At 32.5% G+C, this 12,463-nt stretch overlaps 1 pseudogene across 1 annotated transcript; it reads right to left on the bottom strand.

The window, feature by feature from the left end:
* Nucleotides 1–4,789: 4,789 nt before the first annotated feature.
* Nucleotides 4,790–5,498, bottom strand: LOC149564888 (calmodulin-like protein 2 pseudogene; annotated as a pseudogene). The gene has a single exon (XR_016361462.1). The product of XR_016361462.1 is annotated as a calmodulin-like protein 2 pseudogene (transcript).
* Nucleotides 5,499–12,463: the final 6,965 nt, after the last annotated feature.

Genomic DNA, 12,463 nt, shown 5'->3' with positions numbered 1-12,463 from the left:
TTCATCCTAATAGGTGGATCAGTCAAATTCTTTAATAAGGTAGACCCAAAAGTCTTATATAAATCTCTTTACCTAGTGCATTCTTCATTGTATGTTTGTATATCCTTTTGTAAGTTGGACCTAGCAGTCCTTATTGCTCCTAATAGGACAGAGCATTAGAAGTGATAATTTTTAGCCTTAACATGCCAAATTTATACTACAATACTAAAGCTTGTGGGTATTATCCCCACCCTAGTTTTACTTTCTATTTGGAAGGTTTCTGGGTCACCAAATCTTGTGTTAAAGTGTTATGTATGCTTTCATGTTTTTTATTTTCTCATGCATGAATTTAGATAAGAATTCATATAAAGGATTAATTGCTAATTGGGATAAAAGTTTTAGAAGTTACTTATTAACCCCTCCCCTCTCAGTAACTTAGCTTATCATAATATTTCCAACAAGTTATTCATCAAATCTTAAACATGAGGAGATTTATTAGTTGAATCTTCCAAAAAGGTGGTATAAGGAATGATAATAGGGGAACAAACAAAAGGGACCTTACGTTTCACCTACAAGTAATAGGAGGAGAAATAGGCTTCTCAAGGAAGGTATAAATATCCTTATCATGAACTAAAGTTTGAGCTTGAACATGTATAGAAGAAGTCCTAGGCAAAGAGTGAGGAGAAGAAGGGAGATTGAGAAATGGATTAGGAGGGATATGACAAGAATGAGAAGCATCCTAAACTAAGGTTCTAACATAATCCAAAGAGCTAATTTTTAAAAACCACATAAAGATATAACCATAATATTGAGAGAAGGGAAAAATTTATTCATCGACATCATAAAATAATAAGAAGGGAGTGTATGAAGATCCATAAATACTATAAAAGGCATAAAACTCTTGTAAACATCATAAGTGCTATAAAGAGATACAAGAAAAAGAGTATTGAAAAAGATAACCATACACCAAAAGATCTCCATGATGAATGTAACTCTAAAATCAAAGAAGAGAGTGTGTTGGACTCACCAACAAATAGTGAACACTCAATACAAAGAATCTAACTCTAAGGAAAGACACTTGAGTCATGTTGACCAATAAATGTAGGTAGAAAAATAGAATCAAGCCAACCCTACTTATGTGTAAAAAGAAGGAAGGCCAAGATTCGCCCCTTTTGATTAGATTTGATTAATACAAAAAGAAGCATCATTACAAAACCTAACGGACAAAAGAATGAATAACTTGGATTTAATTCCCTCTTACCCCTCACCTTAAGAGGATTTAAGTAAAAAATGGTGAAATAAGTAATGCTAAAATGGAAAGTATGTTAAGTAGAAAGGAGAAGGTAATACCTCATGGAACACAGACCTCAAAATTTTTTGTCAGATGGTGTAAAAAGCTGATGTAACCTAGGATCTAGGTTGAAATCTGTGAGGTGAAGGAAATCCAAAAAACTTTCAAAGACTTATCAAGGGAATAATGGATCTTTAAAGGAAAAATGCAATCTTCAAGTGTGCAATATGCCCTTGATCATAGTGTGCAAAGCTGATTTTAATTTTGCACTTTTGAAGAAAGCCAACAAGGGTATCTAAATCCACAACCTATTCATCGATTCAATATCTGAAACTTCCAAAATAAAGAGATTAATTGTTTTTTTGGGGAAGTGGGTTGCCTCAATCAAACCCCAATTTAGCAATTAATCTTGAATTACAATGATTGAGGAAGAATGATCGCAAGTAGTAGTGATAGATCTAACATAAAGCAATGCAAATATATGAATATACTTTTGAATTTAAAATGTAATCAAGTATATGTAGATGTAATAGCTTTGACTCAACTTCAAAAACCCTAGAAAGAAAACCAAAGTAAAACCAATACCTTCATGAATGTAAGTGCTCAAAGCCACCTTTGTAGATCTTCAATGAATTGATATCAAAGATGCAAAAAAGGATCTTTGAGATGTATGAAGGGAGATGCAAAGAAGGATCTTGAATGCATGAAGAAAACATGAGAACTTAGATGCTTGAATGCTTGAATGATAGAGTACTTTCTTGTGAAGTTGACAGATGTGGAAAATGGAGAAAATGGAAGGGTTTTTATAGAGCTAAAAAATAATGAATTCTCATAGGCCAACTAACCTAGAAGTTAACATCCAAAAATCCCAAAAAAATGAACCCGAAGAGGAGGGCCAAATAAATCTTCATTAGAGGCATGATGCACCCATGATGATGAGGTACATAAACCTGTAGTGTTGTCTTGGGGCTCCTAAATAAGTCTCATGATTGAGAAAAAGGTCTAGATTGTGAGGAAATCCTATTTCAGTGAAAGGAGTAGATTATAAGTGTAGAGATGGATGAAATTAAGGACCTAGGGGAAATAGATCCTAGCTTGAGCTCAAAACCATGAAGTACGAGCTATAAAGATGATCTATTAGGTTTTACCCCAATTCCACTTAGGAGGAAGGACAAAAAAAGGGAAGAAATGATGAAAGAGAGAAGAAGATTGATGGTTTCTTATCAAATGGGTGATGAACCCTCATTAGATTAGAGTGCATCCAATTTAAGACGATACATTAATGTAATTCATAAGCATTGTTAAATGTAAAATTTATTGAAATCAATATTAATGTCTATACATTTATTATTTATTATTTTGAGTTAATTTAAATAAACATGAACAATATTCAAATAAATAGGTATATATTGAAACAAGTATTTTTTTTATGGACAACCTTTCCATGTATTCTTTTATGATCACCTTCATAATATATGCACCTAACAAAAAAATGGTCTATCTTGATATATTCACACCTTCATTATGTACATGTAGATGATTGCCAATTGTATAAAAATGTACTAAGAGAATCTTCCATACGAATAATACATTATTCTCATATTTGTTTTGATTTCTTTACACAAACTACCTCCATTTTTTGTTAATGTATATCTATAACACAAGAGAAAGTGTGCCTAAGTATAATAAAGATAAGTTAAACAAATAGGAATGAAGAATAATTAAATAAAAAATTATTTTAGAATTATTTGATAGACAAAAAGGAAATTGTGAATGATAACATAAAATACTCGAAACATTACAAAATATTCCCTCGATTAAATATTAAAAGATAGGTACCACAAGTGTTTTTGAATGATGTAAAATATATCTAGGTATTTAAAAATTATAAGATTTCTTCCTATGCACCTATTTCTCATTTTTATTTATGTATCATTTTATGGAATAAAATAGGTTGAGTAATAGGTAGAGTAACTAGAATAAGATAGTTTGAGTAATAGGTAGAATAACTAGAGAAAATAAGACTGGTAGGTGTGACTCATGAATATGACTCATGAATATGAATCAATAATAGACAAAATTGTCAAAGTTGTACTATTTTAACGAATATTTTCAGAAGATTCTCCATCATGAAAGGAAGCAATGCTTAATAGATCCTTTTTAGCATTCTTCCACTATGTCATAGAGCCCTTGTGCTGAGAGAATAGATGATTTGCAGTTTGGTTGTGTAGAGGGTGAAGGGTAGAACATGCAATCAAGTGTTAAATCAAAGGCTTGTCTCTCCCCAGTAAAACAATGTCTTCCTAAAGAAGCTTGGAGATATTAATATCAATCAAGATTCAAACAAATGTATAATGGTTCATGTAAGAAATGAAAGAGTTAACTTTCAAAAAAAAATTTAAAAAAGAGTTGTCTATGACCTTATAGTATAAAATCTTCTTGAAAATTAAACTCCTTTAATTGTTTCTCATCATTATTTATATAATTTATAAAATAAAAATAATTTAAACATTTAGAAAATAAAATTTAAATTTTCCAACATATTAACTTACGTAGACATAACCATTTAACCCTTTGTAGTGCTAAGTACTAGTTTGAGACCGGCTTACAATGATAATGTAAGAGTGAGTTTTAGATATCGCTCACCGTTTTGTACTAACATTTTGTGGTTGAGATACACCTTTGTTCCATGGGCTATCTGTTGTGCATTGATAATCAACAACAGATGTAGAATACAAAACGACATTGAGTCCTTTAAGAAGACCCTAAAACTGGGAGTGGCGACTACAAAGGCAACTGCAATGAAAACCACCATAATTATAGACATTACACCTGTAAAACCTTCAACGCCTTCAACAGAGCACCGGTAGTTGGGTTTCTCCAAAACAATTGTTTAAAAGGTTCATATTCTATATCTGAGGCATGGAGAAGATGGGGATAATCCCATGCTGAATGAGATCCTGCATTAAGCCCAAGTCCTATTTCTGTTTCTGTTGCACTAACCTGTAAATAAAATTAGCACATGTAATTGAATGTTTAAGACCCCAAAGCAATCCATTTCTTTTTTTTTTATCCTTCTCTTTTATTCTTATTAAAATGAGAGTAACATTTGTAGAAATGAAGGTTTCCATTAAGTGAAACAAAACTTATTGTTTTTAAAATATTAGATAGCAGCCAAAAGAAAGGGGCTGACCCTGAAGTACAACAATAAACTTTGCTGTTACAATATCATAATTTTAAATATTTGTTTAGGGTCTATACATACAATTGAAATAAGCATCTGAGCTAACAAATGAAAGAATATGTTAAATAACAAAAGAGGGAATGTTTTTTATTTCATTTTAGAATTGATTGTGTAATATTTTGAGTATCAAAATTTGTGATCATACTACATGATCTATCATCACAATACAAGAAACCAAAATTAAAAAAATTAGATAATTAAAATATATACAACATGATTGTTGAAACAAATATAGAACAACATGATTGTTGGAATCCTATAGAGTGATGTAACTATTTACAAGAAGATTGGTTTCTAATATATAATTTATGCTAATCTTGTGTACCAATTAGAACATGATCCATAACTGAAATGTATCAAAATCAACGAAGATTGTTGAAACCCTAATCATCCTCGGAGATTAACGAAAGTACATGAAGACTAGGCAGAATTAGATGTGATGTTAGTCATCATGCTTCTAAATTCAGAGAAGTCTATGAGGCCGTCAGAGTTTGAATCATATCTGCAGATCATCTTTTGGCACTCCTCCACACAATGACCTCCCTTCTCCATTAATCCCAAACTACACAAAACTTGTTGAAGCTCTGCACTAGATATGTACCCATCTTCATTACTGTCATAAATCTTGAATGCCTCCTTCAACTCATCGTCCAATTCTTTATTATTGCTTGTGGTGTTCTCGCCCATAACAGATTCGTAAAGCAACACAAATTCATCAAAACTTAAGCTGCCATTTTCTTTATGGGGGATGCTCATTGCCAAACACTTCAATTCTTGCTCTGAAAGACTTATTCCAAGCTTGTTGAGGAAGCAAATCATTTCATGGCGAGATAATCTGCCATCGCCGTTTTCGTCCAAGCTGTAAAACATTCTGCTCATTTCCTCAGAAACGGATGAAAGTGCCATTTGCATTTCTCAACTTAGAAAAAACTCTTGTAGGTAGTTATGTTTGAAAGACAATAACTGATTGAAATTAGATTTGCAAGGAATGGGTATTTATGGGGTAGTTGCGGATAAGAGAAATTGAAACCCATTCAAATTGGAGAAGAATCTGGATTGCTCATGTTTGAAATACTTGGCTTACGTCTAATTTCTGGCATTGAAGAAACTGCGTGCCGCCCACTGGGCGTAATTGCAGTTGCGGACCGTTGAACGGCTCAATGCTGACTTATATTACAGCGTAGCTGTTATTTGCCCGCAAGTCTTTAACGAATCAGGCTTGCTTCATAAGATGAGGCACTTTAATGTACTCCACGCGTTTGCGTGGCTCATGTTTTTGACTCCCCCGAATTCTAAATTGAAGAAAAAGTCATCCGACCTTCTGGATATTCTTACGGCTCTGCTGACCAGTTTTCTTTGAATTGGTCTCTCCGTGTTAGAGGCTATCCGTCTACGGTGCAACTTATATGTATCTGTTATGAGTGTGAAGCGTCATTTTTGTGAATTGCAATTAATATATTATTTATTGATAAAAAAAACTATTCATAAAAAAAATAAGTTACTAGCATAATTTAAGTCATTTTATTTAAAAACATTCTAAATGACTAATTGTCACACATTTTTTTATTTGTTTTGTGGCTTAAATATAATAGAATGGTTAAGATTGTTGAGGGAAGGCATGCGTAATCATCTATATTTCACTTAATTTTCATTGAATTTTACTAATCAAATGTTTCAATTATTCTTCATTTCATTTTAATATGTACATTTGCTTTGACCATTTAAATTGTTTTGTCATTATGTTGTATTCTCTTGTTTCTAAAGTCATTTATGTGGTCATTGCAATATGTTTAATCATTGTGGTTGCATGTAATTTCTTTTAAATCTTTATTCAATAATAAATTTAAAAAGAAAGGAAAAAGTCAAATATATAATAAATTACTCATGTCAACAACAATCTATTAGGGTCGATAGGGTTCACTTATTAGACATATGTGCAAATTAGAAGCTCAAGGTCCATGAAGTAGATACAACGACTAATAGTACCCTTCCACTATTAATATGCTTTCTACATGGATGAAAATTTTATGTTATGACCTTTTCATTCTCCTTCAAGACTTTCTCTTCATACTTTTTCTTATTTCAAACAAGCCTCAAACTTGTTCTAGTTGTTTGACACAATAACTTTCCATTTATCTCACAACCATTTTATTTATTTTTTGTATTTTGTTTTCTCCATGTGTGGTGTACTTATACTCTATTGGCGGTTCCCAAGAATAAAAATTTGGGCTTCCATTCAATTTTTTTTTGCCTCAGAATTCATTCCTCAATGATTTTCTAACTCATCAATGTTTGGTATTGAAAGTACTCATAATCTAGATGATATTGGTGATTGTAATACAAGACAAATCATCCTTATGTTTCATAGTGTCATTGACACCAAGATCATGCTCCAAGGCAACACAAAGTTCCTCAACTTTAACAAATTAGATGTTATGTTGCTGATAATAAATCCTATTTATAAAATTTTATTGAAAATCTTGGAGAACCACCCAAGGGCTTGTGGTCTCCTCACATGAAAACTCATCATTTTCATAACAAGATTTTCCTACCACTCTATTATAGGAGAATTGCATGGAGTGATCTAGGAACATTCCAAGCTTCCTCAAAATTAAGGTAAGATTCAAATTGTTTGCATAACCGATGCTAATGAAATGAGGGTGCATGTTGTTCTTATTGACGTGTTCTATTAGTTATGTTTTTTTCATTGATGTGAACTTATTTGTTCTTTGTTGACCATGTTCTTGATGTACTAAGTAATGATAGAATTGGTAAAGTGTGAGTTATGTTGTGCATTATGGGTTGCAGTCATGAACATTTATTCTTGAGGTCTTTATTATTCTATATTTGTGATGGAACATGTTCATGCTAAGTGTAAATTAAACTTTATAGTTATTTTAGTATAAATGGGAAATTGGTTCATTAATAGAAACCTAAATAGAGAAGACGATTTGATTGGTATAATCTATATGAATGGATTCAGGTGGTATGGTTTGAAGTATTTGATATGCATGTTGTTATTGACTTTTTGTTGCAACCAATGCATTAATTGGTGTTATTTGTATAGAGATATAGGACTATGATGTTTCAATAATAAAGAAATGAAGAATAGTGAAGAAAAATAAGTTAGATTCTTGATTGATAAAGGTGGATCAATTTGTGAGATCAAATGACAATTAAAGTGTATGTAATGACATGTCCACAATGACATGGAATTCTAGGTATGATTATTTTTATATCAATATGATCGATGATTTCTTAAGAGGTGTATGAAACCAAGGAAGTGCAATATATTTTGACTCTTGTTGGAAAATCGATGCATGTTTGGATCGTGTTGTCAATGTGAGATAGAGAATGATTCCAACTTTCTTTGCAAATTTCTAACGAGAAAAAATTACATTTCATAATAATTGTTTAGGTGGTGGAGATCCTTAATTGATGAAATATTTTAATGTAATTTCATTTATGAAAAAGGAGAGAGAGAAGTGTGAATATTATGTGTATCATGGTCAAATTTTGTAAATCAGGAAGTATGATTCATAAGAGAAGTGTATCTGCATATGAGGAAGAAGTCTGTGCATAGTTGGACCTCTAGAAGAAAAGAAATAGTGCTATTTTTAGATAATTATACTTGTTATTTCCTAGAGTTGAAACAAGACAAATATGTTAATTGTGTAGATCTTGACAAATCTTTATTATAAATCCTTTACTAGGGTGATACTTTAGCTAGTGTTTGAATTCCTCTCACAAGGTTGATCCTAATAGGGTAAATCTCTTAATACAGATAGAAGGAAATTTGTAAACTGAGTTACTCCTAGTAGGGTGATTTCTTAGTAGTACTTACTATAAGCTCTTAACATGATTAATATTAAATAAGAAGTTTTCTGGATTTTATTGTGTGTGTTTTTTTACCATTAACATTTCAGATCATACTACATGATCCATCATCATGATGAGAAAGAGTAGGATAGTAGAGATATGTAGACTGAGCCTAACTAAAGAGATATACGAAGAGAAGTTAGGCTCAATCTGCATATCTCTACTATCCTACTCTTTCTCATCCTGATGATGGATCATGTAGTATGATCCAAAACATTGATGGTAAAAAAACACACACAATCGAATCCAGAAAAATTCTTATTTACAAATGGATTGTGGAAATTTGATGATGTTAAATGATTAATATTTTAACTAGGCATGCTTTAGAAGAGTTTATTTCTATTCATGGGCATCAATTTTATCATATTTTTCACCCAAATTAGATATCTCTAATAAAAATCCTTGTGTTATGTGTTGAGGTTGTGTGAATATATATTTATTGTTACATGCTTCATTACAATGATAAGTTTCTTATCACATTTATGTGGTGAAGTTATAAAAATAAAGTTCCATTAGATCTGAGATTGGATTTTTGGCATAATATTGATTTGTCCCCCCCATTTTGTAATATTATGGCTTAATTTTTCCAACAAGTGACTAGTATAAGAGCCTAGGTAAATATCTCATTAGAGTCAAGATATTGAGAAACAAGGATCCCAATTTCACAAAGGACAACTACCTACTATAGGCTATGACACAAGGTGGGTAGGGGAAAGGAACCAATTCTTGTATCCTAGCGCCTCACCAAGAGTACACATGGAGCCAAAAATAAATCTATCAACAAAGAACCAACTATATTCATGAACAGATACCAACTAATTGGAAAATTAACATGGTAAATATATATGGTAGGTTGTAAGGCCTTCTTGGTTGTGGCTAACTATACAAAGAATTACAATTCTAGAGTTCAAACCTCTCTATCTTGGTTCTTCCTTCTTTCCCCTACTACCTTCTTACTTCAAGACATTTTTTCCTAAACCTAGTTTAAGCCATTATAAAGCTAGTAAGACCACAAATTGACTTCTCAGACAAATAATTACAAAATAGGTCTTGCCTTGGAGGAGAAAACAAATAAACAAAAAATGAACAAAAGAGAACTCATGCTCTTAAAAATAGGTCCTTACATGATCTAAGATATGTTCCCCAACTAAACAATATTCCACATCAGCATAGGGAACTGCACTAAAAGAAACTTCATGCTATGCTAGATGAACCAAGCAATGAAAAGTGAGTGAAGAAAGAGGCACAAAAATCCATGCATAAATAATATTATATTATGCACACTTAGGGAAAGCATTAGTAATGGGTCCACATTAAGATGCCAACTGCGCACAACTTGAAACCATGAGCTACAAAAACAACTCCATGAACACCAAATTGGTATGAAAAATAAAGCAATATTTTTTGTTAGTTTAGGATTGTAAATTGAACCAAGATACTCTTACATTGGACACCTGTGGTAAATAAAGAACTGATGTCCACATCAGGAAGCCTTGATGCTCTAACCTAAATCATAAAGATCCAACTCAACTTGTGTTTTCCATGAAGTGTCTTCAACTAGTTTATCCTTCCATTGAACAAGGTACTCCATGTAGTCTTTTACTCTAGTGCTCTTACTTACTCTGGTATCTAAAACCTTTTTAATTCTTTTAGTTTTCATCTTGGAATCATTGAGGTTATGTATTAAATCCTCATATGATTCAAAATACTCAATGATGTATAAAATATGGAATATTGAAGAAATGTCTATGTTCTCTGGTCATTCAACTTCAAAATAATTTCCACTATCAAATTTCTTCAAGATCTTACAAGTACCAAACTTCTTCATTGTTATCTTACTAGAGATACCAACTAAAAATCTGTTCTTCTTCAAGTGGACCATAACTTCCTCTCCAACATCAAAATATTTATGTCTTCTTCTTTTATCTTCCATTTATTTATAATCTTGTATACTAACTTCCAAATTCTTCTTCACTTCTTCATGCAAAGTCTTCATGAAATCTACAAATTCCTCTACTTTAGAACTCATCTTCATTTCAATACTCAAATCCCTCAACTGAGTAATTCCTTTAGGATGCATTTCATTTACTATATGAGGAGGTGTCTTCTTAGTACTCTTATTTATAGCTTCTTGTGCCAAGATAAAGTCTCAATTAGTAGTTTTATCTCTGTTAGAATTTGTATAAAACAAATATAACTAGAATCTAATGAAAGACATAGATTAATAAAGAGGAAATAAAATTGTAGAACAACAATACAAGAACAATCTTTGATGTAAATGCTCAAATGCATAATAGCATAAATATTTCCTAATATATAATACATAAGAGCTAGCTTGTTTATATAAGCAAGAGCTAGCAGGATACTTGGAGAAGGGTGAGACAAGTGTCTCAACTTGGAGGAAGTAGAGTCCTAATGGAATCAACCACCTACCATCCGCCTACAATCTAGAAGGGTGGTGTCCAAATTGGAATTAACCACATGTGATATTTTAGGAGTAGTTGGAGTCAAAAGGATGACTCACAATATCCTCCTAATAATAATATCCAAGAATATATAATTCCTCCTAACTTATGATCTCACCTAAGTAAACTTAATATAAGAGTTAAATGGAAAACAACCAATTACTCTAAAACCCCCCTTAAGTGCAACTTAGGGAGTAGTATAATACAATATATAGATAATGGGTCTTGGAATCAAAGCCATGTTAGGTACCCATGTATAACTAAAAAGCATCATCTCATAACTAGAGGAAAAAGGAGAAAACCCAGTGGACAAAAATCCTCTCCTAAAGAGAGTAGAAATGAAGCTAAAAATCTCTAGAAGAAGACACTTGTTGCACACCAAGAAAGGTATGTAAGTGTATGAATTTTCTCTCAGTGAAAGGTTTGGTGAAGATGTTTGCAGTCTAATCAGATGTTTGGCAGTACTAAAGGTGAAGGACCTTCTCATGAGTCAACTCTCGAATATAGTGCATGTGAATCTCAATGTGCTTGGTCCTTTGATGATGGACATTATTGAGATAAATTTGAATAACACTTTGGCTATCATAGAAGATGATTGTTGGCTTCTAGAAAGAAATACAAAACTTGGTAAGGATTTGTTGAAGCCAAATAGCCTCAGTGGTTGCATTAAATGCTCCTTGATACTCAACTTCAGTGGATGAAAGAGAAATAGTAGATTGTTTCTTGCTTGACCAAGAAAGTAGACCAACATAAAGAGAGAAGGAATACCCAGAAGTAGACTTACGATCTTGAGATCCACTACATAATGAATCCCATAATTGTGAGGTGATGTAATGAAGAATCCTCTTAGCTACTTTCCAATGAAACTCATGTGATTTTTGCATAAACCAAGAGACCATGCCCACAATATATGAAATATTAGGCCTTGTGTGAATCAAGTATATGAGTCTACCAACTAATTGGAAATAAAAGGTATCATCAACCAAGGGTGAAGAATAAGAAGCCTCAAGTTTGATCCCTGATAGAAATGGAGTTAGTGTAGGCATGCAATCAGCCATGTGAAATCTATAGGGCATATCAAGAGCATACTAAGGCTGGTCAATAAATATACTAGAAGGTGACTGAGAGATCTCAATCCCTAAAAAGAAATGAAGAGGGCCTAAGTTAGATAATAAGAAGTGATCATGGAGGAAAGTTTTGACTGATGTGTTATGAGAGAAGTGGCTCCTTGTAATCAAAAAATCATCAACCTAGAGGATAGGGAAGGTGAGAGTATCATCCTATTGCAAGATGTAGATGTTTGGATCCCTATAATCAACAAATCATCAATATAGAGGACAAGGAAGGTGAGAGTATCATCCTGTTGCAAGATGTAGATGTTTGGATTAGAATGACACCAAGTGAACCCAAATGATAGAAGGAAGGAGTCCATCTTGGCATACCATGCTCATGGAGCTTGTTTAAGGCCATAGAGGGACTTTTGAAGGTGGCAGACAAGTGTAGGATCCTTAATAAACCCTTCTAGCTGCTCCATATAGATCTCTTCCATATAGAAAATCCTTTGGCGACTAGGCAAGCCCTATACTTATCAACTGACCCATCTAG

The sequence above is a fragment of the Cupressus sempervirens genome, chromosome 3, assembly GCF_028749045.1.
Source record: "Cupressus sempervirens isolate cs-2001-9-10 chromosome 3, ASM2874904v1, whole genome shotgun sequence".
Lineage (NCBI taxonomy): Eukaryota > Viridiplantae > Streptophyta > Pinopsida > Cupressales > Cupressaceae > Cupressus > Cupressus sempervirens.
Note: the sequence above shows the minus strand (reverse complement) of the source record. Positions and strands in the feature narration are given on the sequence as shown.